At 41.0% G+C, this 11638-nt stretch overlaps 1 long non-coding RNA gene across 1 annotated transcript in view; it reads left to right on the top strand.

Moving 5' to 3' along the window:
* LOC117886386 overlaps positions 1–9979 on the top strand; it is a 54782-nt gene extending 44803 nt beyond the window's left edge. The window contains exon 4 of the long non-coding RNA XR_004647955.1: positions 9912–9979. This is a non-coding gene — a long non-coding RNA (uncharacterized LOC117886386). The remainder of the gene's footprint in view (positions 1–9911) is intronic.
* The last annotated feature ends 1659 nt before the right edge of the window (positions 9980–11638 follow it).

The raw sequence follows: 11638 nt of genomic DNA on the forward strand, positions 1-11638 counted from the left end.
AAAGTTCACTAGTACTAGGAATGTCTAAAGCCACAAGGAAAGACACTATTTGCACCCATAGCTCATGTACTTTTGGAAGACAAATATTTAGAAGTATTTCATCAAATGCCCTGAAAGTTTAAAATTTGAACTATCATTTGAAAAATAGCCATACATTTGTCCTAAAAAACAATTGGGGCTTTACATTACAATTTTAATACTATGAGCTGAGGGGTGCAAACATTATCTACTATTTGTTTGTGAACTAGAGCATCCCATAAAAATGGGTAAAATATTGAGCTGTGAAATTTTTGTATGCATGCACATTGCAGCGACCCTCATTATTATTATTACAACAGCACCTGGAGTCTCCAGCTGAGATCAGGGCCACATTGTGCTACATTCTGTAAATACACATAATAGGGGACAGTTCCTGCACTGAAAAGTTTACAATCTCAATAGACCAGGCAGAGTAGAAACAGGGATGCAGAAAGATTAAATGACTTATCCATAGTCACACACTTTCTTGGGATAGAACTGAGGTCTCATAAGTGTCATTCTAGTGGCCTATCTAGTAGACCACATTGTATCTCTAACATTGTCTTGCTCATGTATTTTATGTACCTCTAGACTTCTGCATTGGAGACCTGGGTTCATTTACTGATTTTTGGCTCTCCTGTCACCGAGTCTGTGTAGTGATATGGAGATGGGTCAGCATGTTAACCTCCACAGAAGAAGGGCAGCCGTGATCCCCTCCAGCTAACTGAGGAATAACATACATGCACTGTGAAGAGAGTTTGAGACAATCTTCTATGGTATTATTTGTTACTATTTGATAGATGTTTACAGGGCTGTAGTAGGTGAAATGAGCTAGTGGCATCAGACTTGCTACTGAAAGCTATCTCAGCATAGAAGCCAAGAACTGTGGGCCTGATTCTCTGCCCATTGAGGTCAAAGTTTCCTTTGACTTTCAGTGTTGTGGGATCAAGCCCTGATTGACAAATGAACACTGAATTATCTCTTTGCATGCAGGCATGGTGCTTCTAAGGTAAGTCAGGGGCACAATATCAGGGTAGCGCAGGGATACTTGCACAGCCACAACTTGCCCTATACTTATTCTGGGCAAGACTGTCACTTTATGAACTGCCAACGTAAGGGGCTACAAGATGTGGTTAGAGGAGCACTGGAGATTGTGATCCAGTCCCCTTGTTGCTCTGAGTAGGGAGTAAACGACATGGGTCTATACTAAGCAGGGCTGGCTCCAGGGTTTTGGCTGCCCCAAGCAGCCAAAACAAAAAACAAAACAAACAAACAAAAAGCTGCGATCGTGGGCAGCAATTTGGCGGGAGGTCCTTCGCCCCCAGGCGGAGTGAGGGACTGTCCGCTGAATTGCCGCCGAATACCTGGACGTGCTGCCCCTCTCCGGAGCGGCCGCCCCAAGTACCTGCTTGAGAAGCTGGTGCCTGGAGCTGGCCCTGATACTAAGTGCAACAAACATTCTCTTATGCCACTGGGTGCAAGGCTCAGCCCACTCCTTACCGCCTCCTGCCCTGCCCACCCACTTGTGTGAGACTGCATCTCACCCATGATGTGAATGACAGTTGGGTGCACGACCATGCTAGCCAAGCCCCTGCCTGGTCCTAAATGAAGAAAAAAATTCAGCTTCCAGGGTTTATAATCTGGTACCTTTCACTTAAAACAAAATCATTTATTGCTATTTCTTTTATAAATGGCTTATGTATTATGACATAATTTAATTGAATACAGCAAAGTATTATAGTCAACATAACAGTTTTAGTTTTCTAGTTTTCATAGTGCTAGTTCTATAAAAAATCTACAATCTCTATCCCTTCCACCTAATAACAATAAAATGCCTCCATTCACATTTACAATGTAAACTACGGCAAGCTCATGTTTGTAGTTTTCAAGCCCCCTGGAATTTCATGGCTCTACCACCTTCCGATAGAGCTGACCCTACTGAGGTTCATGTTCGACTATGAAGGCTAGCTACTTAGGGACAGTGCCAGTTATCAGGCAATAGCACAGCATTGAGGACAGGGGGAATTGGGAAGGGTGTGGGAAGATGAAGAAAGTTTGGTAGGAACAGAGTGAATTTCAGCAAAGCTAGGCTGGCCTGGAAAAAGAAAGAAAAACACCTAGATATGAAAGGATTGTTTGGATAGAAGAGACAGAAAATCAGCATTTAGATAGACCATGCAGGCGAAATGAAGAGGAATGATCTTTAGAACTTAAACAAGAGACATTCTCAAGAAACGTGTGTATTACAAAAAAATTCCAGGAAAGGTGAGGGAACAACAGATATTTTATAATGCAACTCATTTTCAAATCACAATATAAGCTACAGCATCAGGTTTTGTTTGCATTGAGAAGAAGTCTTGTTAAAAAAAACAGCATTGCTTTTTAAGTTTAACACTTAAAATATAAATATCTGAAACTTTTGGGAAAGGGGGCAAAGTAATTATTTACTTATTTTAGTTTTAAAAATCTGCAAAGTAACTTAAAGTAACTTTGTATCAATAAATGCAATAATTTACAAATCAACAAAAATAGAACACGAGAACAGACGATCCCTGCTTATTAACTATCACACTTTTCCTATTTTTGCAACACTCAGTTAAAAAGTGACCAAAATATATAGTAAGTGTCCTATTTGTTTGTTTTCCCCATGCTGAACCTGAACTCAGCTAAATGAATACCTTGCCATAATGTAATGATTTCTGAATAGCACCCCTGTGAATAACCTTGTTCCGGAACCCCCACTTAAGGTACTGTGAAATATAAACTACCACCATAGAGTTGCCTGCCACAGTGCAACAGAAATACACAGACATTCTTAATCAATACACCAGAGGAAAAGATTAATTCATGATTATCTGTCATGTTCATGTACAATAAATGCAAATATTTATCAAGGATAAGCTCACAAATTCCATTCATAAAGGAATGAAAAATGCTCACAGAAATTTTTCAGGACTGTTTTGGACATAGCTGGGTCAAATTTTCAACGGGGTCTTCCAAAATGTGTTGGCAGACTTTGCGAAAGCACCAGTTTGAAGAAACAAACCCCAACATTTGTATGGAGAAAGCAAGACACGCATTTTTGTAAGCAAACAAGTCTTTCTCACAAATACATAAATACTTCATATTCCGAATAGGCAATTGTGTTGATGAGTTTCCATTTAGATGTGAAAATACACATTTTCATACACTGGCTTCACTTGTAAAAGCCCATTTTTGGAGACACAGTTTGTAATTTGGCCTAAAATCTAATAACTTTTTGTTGCATGCACTGGCTTTGTGTGTTTTAAATCATGAATCACTCCTTATCTGTAAACCAATCATATTTGCCAACTGGATTGCTTGTGAATTGTAATTAGCGGGCCTCAGATGAAGAGTAAACAAACATTCTAACAAACTACTATGACATAAAGGTTGATATTTCAGTTACTCAATCACTACTACTGTGAATATGGGAAATTTTGAATTAAATGCCTCTCTGAGATTTTAATGCTCTTAGTCAATAATGTTTTGATTAAAGCTACTAAAACGTTTTTTTTTTCTTTATAGCACATGAGTAGACCAACTAGAGGGAATTATAGTACTGTGGAAAAGATTTGTTACAATGATACAGACCCAGGCAATGTTAAGAACTGGACTGTACCATTGTGGACAAAGGAAAAGAGTGGATTATTTACCAATGGCTGCTGAAAACATAGCACAATTCAGAATAGTCATTATGATAAGCCTGAACACACTACAGTGCTCCATAGGATTAGGCTTCTGATGATAAGATCATGACTTATACCAGTGACAAAACCACAGTGCTCTCATCTTAATGTTTCAGGTGACACTTACAAACATCCAGGTATTTCAGCAGACATATTAACAATGTATTGGGAGGTCTAGGTGGTGCAGTGGGTTGACTGAGAGTCTTTTCATTTCAAAAGACTTGGGTTTGAAATCTGGCTGAGATCACAAGTGAACTGTTGGAGGTCTGCAACTAGTCTTTGTTCCTAGTCATTTTCAGCCACAAACATTCATGCCTTACCCTGGGTCATTCAGTGTGCTGTACCACTTCTTATTTTAACAGGACCAGAACTTGGGCGATAATCAATTCTGTATATCTCAATGGGTGTTAGCATGAAAGCTGTATATAGAAAATTGTATAGCTGCTATACTTGACTGTAGCTGGTAGTATCCTTTACTTACAATTTACACTAAATTTGAAAAATGTGACCGCATGCGTGCGCACACATGCACACACACACACACCTTTATTGGTCAAAATATCTGGAAAATATGTCTTGTAAAGTGAGTGTATTTCCCAGCTGACATCTCTTCAGGTTGAAAAGAAGACATTTTCAAGGTAAAAGTGACCTGAGAAGCAAGTTTTTAGATGTTCATATATCAGACAGTGTTGCTGTTCATACTCTTTAAACCATGACATGCAACTGTCCTAATCTTATCTGTACTCTTAAGAGAGTGGAATGGCCAAAACATGATAAACCAAATACATGATAAACCAAACTTGTTACATTTGCAAAGCAAGTCCTTTACTTGGATTTAAAAATAGAGGTATGACTGTTTCTCATCTTAATGGTGTCCAGCCTCCTTAACCTTGCATCACCCCACTTTCCAGACCCTTAATGTTTGTTTTCACAGATGAAAATAAGGCCTCTAGCGATTAGACTCACGATGGGTCAGAAAACGGGCTCCAATAACAGATGGGCTCATTCCTAAAATATTAAACAAAACTAAAAATTATCTGATCTGCAAATGGAATTACGTGGCTAGACTGAAATCTGGGCTGGAGTGAGGAAGGCAGTGAAAAGAGCATATTTATTCAGTGACGGGAACAGCAAACTGATAAAAAGATAGGTGTGTCCTTGACACATTCTTTGGAAATCTTTTCTTCTTTCACTTCCACAGCTGCACCAAGGAAAGTGCAAAATCCTTCACATCTGGGCTAGTTTTCTAGAGAGGGACATTTCTTCCAACCCTCATTTCACTCTAGTGCAACTCTATGCAGATCACCACCAAACTGTCATTGTTATGCTGATGACTTGCAGATCTACCTCTCCTCTCCTGACTTGTCTACTTTTATCCTTCTGGCAGCTCCTCATGGATGTCCAGCTGTTGAATTAAGCTCATCATGGTCAAAACAGAGCTTTCTCCCATCCTCTTTTCCAGTCACTGGACAGAACATCATCTTCCCTGTCACTCATAACCTAAGAATATTTTGTGTCTCAGATCTCTCTTTAAATCCTCACAGACAGGTTGTGTCTAAAACTTGCTGTTTCTAAAATCTCGCCCTTCCTTTCTGTCCACACAGCTAAACCGCTTTGCCAGGCCCTCATAATTTTGTGTCTCATGAGCTGCAATCACCTTCAGTCTTGCCAAATCCTATTTTACCCCACTTGTGTCTAGTCAAAATGTTGCAGCAAAAGATCATTTTCCTGGCTCCTCACTTCAATCACCTCACCTCTCACATGACATCCCTCCTTGGACTTCCCCTTTCTACCACTTCAAAAACAAATGACTTTTCTTCTCATTTAAGGCTCCTTGTGGCCCATTCCCACCCTACATATCCTCTCTGATACACCATCTACATGTTAAGCCTTCCCAGAACTCTACAAATTATGCCAGTTTTGATTGCCCATTTAAAAAATTCCAACAAGCATCTTTGCACTTTCTCCCATGCTGGCCTTCACCCATGGGAGGTGCTCCCCATAAAATTCTGCATGCCACCACATTACCCCCCTTCACATCCCTCTTTAAAACTCTCCTTCACCATGGTGTCTGCACAAATCTCAACAGTGGTTAGGCAGCCAGTGTGCTGTGATCACTGCTTTTTGTGCAAACCACAAACCATTTATTTCCCTGTTCTCCTGTCCGTCTGCTGCATCCACCTGTTGTCTCTTGTCTTATACTTAGATTGTAAATGCTTTGGGGAAGGGACTGTATCTGTTATATATAATATTTGTTATAAGTATCTAGTATTATGGGCCCCTGGTCTGTAGGCACTATTGTTATAATAATAATAATTAATGAATAATAATAAAAATAACGGAATAATGAAAGTGGTTTCTCAGCTCCCAGCCAAGGCCTGCTCCCAATACCCATTAAAGTCAATGAAAATACTCCCATTGATGTCAATACGCATTGGAGCAGGCTCCAAGCTAGCAGCCACAAGGCCGCCTGTCTGTGGTGGAGAAGGGGTGGGGGAAAACTCCTTCCCCCACCAGCAGCCTCACAGCTCCTGTACACCTTCAGATGGGCTCAGCTGATCACATACCTCAGTGAGTTTCAAACCAGCCAGCAGTGTGTAGTCAAAGCCTAGAGAGCGCCTTGCCTGTTCCCTCCATAAAAGCCTAATGTGGTGGGCGGGGAAAAGGTTTTTAAGGTTAAACATGGTGTGCAAGATCCTGCATGCTATTGGCAGGTTCTGAATATAGAGCCAGGGCATCTTGCCCTGTGAGATCACACCAATGCAAGGGAATTCTCCGGTGGCACAGGGCTGGCAGAGGTACTCCCCTGCCTGCTACACGTATAGGGAACATGACCAGAGAAAAGGGAGCATGCCAGGAATGTCCCTCCCTTGCCCTTGAGTTCAACCCTTTGAGACCAATATCATCCAGTGTGAGAGCAGTCCTCTTCCCCTCCAGCTTGTGCTGTACCTAACTGGATCCCAGGATCTAGTCAGCTGAGGTTCTATGCAACCAGGAACCAGATCTGGAAAGGCCAAGTGATATCCACCAGGAGATCAATACATACTGACGCTGCATAGTTGGTTATAAATGCAGACAGGAGGAATGACACCAAAGAAGAGGACCAGCTGTGTGCTGAAGGCATGGCACAAGATACCTGATGATACAAAGCCCAGCAAATGGGAACCAGTAATCTGTACAAGGAGGTAGTAAAAAAAAAAAAAAAAAAAAAAAAATGGAGACGTTGTACTTAAGAGATATCTTGTTTCATACACATTTCGCCAAATTTGTAGAAACTCATGGTTTAGCCTATTTGTCTATGCAAAAGTTTTGCATCTTCATATAGGGTGACCCGATTTTATAGGGACCGTCCAGATTTTCAGGTCTTTTTCTTATATAGGCTCTATTACCCCCAACCCCCATCCTGATATTTCACGTTTGCTGTCTGGTCACCCTATCTTCATACCAGAAAGCTGTGCTCATTGGTTCAAACATTGGATCAGATTCATGACCACTCATGAAATTCTCAGCTTTCACTCAGGAATACTTACAAAACAAATATCAGTGGCTTTGCCCAGCTCTCCTTAAAGGAAGGAGCTGCAAAATAACGCAAGAAAAAGGGACAACAATATTCATGAGGGAGTCTATTAAGTATGCAAAAGAAAATGCTATAAATATTTTGGTTGAAACACCAAAGACGTTAAAAATAAAAGTTCAATGGAAATAAAGGCAGTCAGATGGTTATTATATGTTGCTATAAAATTCAAGAGCTGTTAGAAAAGGGAGATCAGGATTTGGTTTAAAAATGACAGGGCTGTATGAATGTAATATTTATGATTGATATAAATGTTAATTGTTCTGCTATTTATTGGGATGACAGTTATTAGGAAATGAAGTAGTGACAAGTGATTGTCATGAGGCTTGAGGCCAGGGGGCATTTTAGCTATAACCCCCGCTGCCCCCAATTTTTTTTGTATGCTTCTCAGAGGCTTATTTGAATGATCTTATACCTTGAATACTTAAATCTGGCTGAAAACCTTTCTTGGAGAATTCTGGTCCTTTCCCCTTCTGGTGAGATGAGAAATACCCTGTTACTGACATGCTTTATCCTCCACTATCTTTCAGAGTTTATGCAGCCTAGGATAGGCAAGAAGTACCCTCCAGAAATTATTTGCATACATAATTGTCCCAGATGATAGATTTACAGACACAATTCATTAGGATAATACACGTCAGTCAAACCAGCATCTTCCTTCGAAGTTAGCAACTTTGGTGCTGTTTCCTCTAGCACTTCAGGTCTGATTTTTAAGGGATCTTTACCCAGTCTTCACTTATGTGTACACAATTTTGCATCACCAGTAAAGGATGGGCTCCGTTCTTTGCAGGCAGAAATGCTAGTATTTAACCAGCTAATTACTTGATTTCTGTGCATAATCAGGCCATAGAGGACTAAATTTAAAAAGTGTCCACTGAATTTGGGTGCCTACATTTTCTGTGGCCAAAAATCAGTCCTGGGTACCCAAATGGAAGCAGTAGGTGTTCAGCAAATCTAAAAATAAGGCCATAGATGCTTGAGGTGGGCCCATCACAACCCAGTCTTGTTGCTCTATACATGTTTCTGCTGCATGTAGAAATCAAATAGTTTAGCAAAATAAAAAGTGCTGACGAAATGATATATATTATGCACCATTCTTATTTCTTCTTCTTTTAATCTTTATTTAGCAACTTCTACATTAAAAGGCAAGCGATTAGAACACCACACCCATTTAATCCCTTGGCACTGGTCAAATGGAGGTGAACTTTTTTGCAAATCCTGTCCCAGTTATGCAGCAGTCATTGCCATTCATTATCATTAGCTAAACCAGTTCCCTGGGGGATGCTCCAGTGAAGTGTTTGTCCTAGTTAAGCATTGATTAAGTGGAGTGTGTTGTATAGTGAAGGTTGTATATAAAGTCTCAGGACAAGTAAATGTGGCAGGGCACATTTGTGTGGTTATTTACCTTAAAATATTAGGGTGCTGTATAATTGTAACAGCTGATATTGTTGAAAAATTATTGGAAAAGGTTGTAGTAGGAAAGCCACCACTGTTCCGCTAAGGACTGAGGGCTGGCACTGCCAAAGATCAGCTTTCAAACAAGATTCAAGCAGCATTCTATTCTCCGCTCTCTTTAGGGGTTGGCGTCTTAGCGGAGAATGATGTCAAGACAGGCTATGGTGCAACACTTTTGATTTCATGTTCCCAATGTGTATATTTGGGAGCTGTATATAATCAACTCTACCATAAAGCATTAAGGAAAAATGGGTAAGAATCACTGACACAGCACTGTCAGCAAAGGTCTGAGGGTTGGAAGGAAATGGGGCGCAAGAGGAGCTGCTGGGATAGGGGAAAAAGGATACAGCAGCTTGTACCCTACTGGCTGAAGGAAAAGGAACCGGATTCGTTCAGAGGCACTGGGGGAAAGGAAAGATGGGATTGAGAAGGACAGGGAACAGATCTAGTTGTGTTGGAAATAGGAGACCTTACCTGAAGGTCCATTAAACTTCAGGTAAGCATGCAAGCTTTAGAGGGCTTATCTCAAATACATTTCTGCACCTTTTAAATGTTGTTTGCCCACCACTTTCACATAGGCTCGCCCTCTCCACCTCTCCAGTCTCTGAATTCTTTCTCTAGAATCCTTCCATTCGCTTCCCTCTCTTTCACCATTCTCTAGCCCCTTTCCATTTTTTCTCTTTCCCTTCCCTCATTCTGCTCTTTGCCTTCCCCTACTTCCTTCTTCTTTCCATACACCATTTATTTCCCCCCATCCTCTTTGTGGGACTTAATGCTTGGAAAGTGCTTTGAGTTCCTGCTTTGGAAGAAGTGCAGAGTATTACTATTAAACCCACATGGAAATGGAGGTTGGTAGCTTTCAGCAGCTGAGCTGTAGAACAGGTCTGGTGTACTGTGCATGTCATGCAGTCAGGTCAACTCTTGCTATTTGACGGCTTGAATTTTAATATCAAACTTTGCACCGCAGTTCTGATTTTATTTTATTTTTCTCTGTGCCACGATGATCAAGTTAGTCTAACTGTAGCTAATAATTATGAATGGGAAGAACCAACCCAGAATGGAGAGCCAATGATCCAGAGAACTTCTGTTCATTGCATAACCTCCAAATTGTTAACAAATTTCTCTTTGATAACAGCGTGTTTTCTTTCACATAGGTAAGATGACATAACATAACCCCTGGCGTTTGGGGCGAACATTTTTTCTTCAGATGGATTAGTTCAGGTAAGCAGATCTCATTCAAATATTTAACAGATTGCTCATAAATCAGACATTCATAGGAAGCTGGTAATTCTGAAGTGATCATAATACTTCACAAATGCACAAATACTTCACTAAAAACTGGTAGGTTATGGAAAAGGTTTCATTGATGTCTGTGCCTAACCATCAAAAGATGAACAATGAGTCTGTAGGTTTCATCAAATACTCCTCTTTAAAAGTATTTGGCATCTTTTAGATTATTGCTTACATTATCTTTTTGTTACAATTGATTGTGAGTCAACAAAATTTTCTCAACAAAACATTTTAATAATAAAATAATTACAACAGTACATTTCTGTAATCAATGCATTTTTTTCAGTGTATCCTTTAATTCCAGTATTCATTCTTCATCTTGGAGCAGACACTAGCCAGGTATTTTCTATTTGACCACAGTAATGGACTTGGCTCAGATTACTTGAATTTGCACCTATAAATCATGGCAATTTTTTTAAAGATTAAAAATAGTTTAGTTGAATAATTCCCCAGCATATTTTTTCTTGACTCTGTAGTTCCTGGTTTGGATTAGGACTAGTAAGAGAAGCTCCAAATATTGTGAGATAGTCTATTCCAGCAGGGTTTTCCACATGGTTTAGGAGCTCCAAGACATAGCTGATGTAGCTTGAATAATGTTTGAATAACAGGTAAAACTCCCTTTTGGGGCACCCTGATCCCCCAGGATAGTGGAGCCCTGACTCCACTCTCCTCAGGAACTTGCTGAGTCCCCCTTTAGCTGCTTGGTGCCTCCACCTAGCGGCTGGGTGCATAAACCCAACCCCTTTATGATATTCTATTCACAACTAAAAGCCCACAAACTAAATCTCTAAAATGAGAAGCCCTCCCCCACAAGTTTTGTCTGGGCGATGGGGCTGGAGCATAATGTCAAGGCCTGGTTTCCTTCCTGGGAGGCCAAAAGCTCTGCCTTCCAGCTAGTTGGAGTCCTTGGCAGACTCGATCCCCAGCAATCCCCGAGCTTCTGGTGGTGGGAAAGCCTATGGGGCTCGGCTGGTTTTCTTTCCACACTGGCTCGGTGTCCGTGTTGTGGAGCTGTGGGAGTGGGTTGGTGTATGTCAGAGAATCAAAATGGTCACCTCCCCTTCTACTGCAGAGAGTGACTCTTAGGCTGGGTCTCCAGCAGTTTGATTCCCTGCAACCAGGTCTCTCCTTGGCCATATAGTCCCTGCCAGGCTCAGTTTATAGGGCCCAGCCATGTGTAGGCTCTCAGGGGTCACCCAGGCATGCTAGTGAGGGTCCTAACCCAGCCCCTATAGGCTGTGTGTGTTGTTGGATATAGTGTGAGGGTGCTGGGCAGTGTTGGTGCCCTCTGGCATTCAGGTGGTCAGACTAAATGATATGATCTTTTGGCTTTAAACTCTGACTCTATGTGTGTCCCTCCAGCACAGGTCAAGCTGGCATTCTCAGATGCAATCCCAGTTTCTGCCTACATGCTGATCTCTGAGGGAGCTGCTTCTCTGAAGCCCCTAAGCTGGAAAGGGGACTATATAAGTATTTGAACTTTTGGCTGCTTAACCAAAGGAAATCTTTGACACTTGTGAAGTTCACCCATCACTAATGAACAGCAGCCTCAAATGGTCCAAGCTAGACCTAGATAGACAGTTCACAAGCA

This window comes from Trachemys scripta, chromosome 13, assembly GCF_013100865.1.
Source record: "Trachemys scripta elegans isolate TJP31775 chromosome 13, CAS_Tse_1.0, whole genome shotgun sequence".
In the NCBI taxonomy this organism is placed as follows: domain Eukaryota; kingdom Metazoa; phylum Chordata; order Testudines; family Emydidae; genus Trachemys; species Trachemys scripta.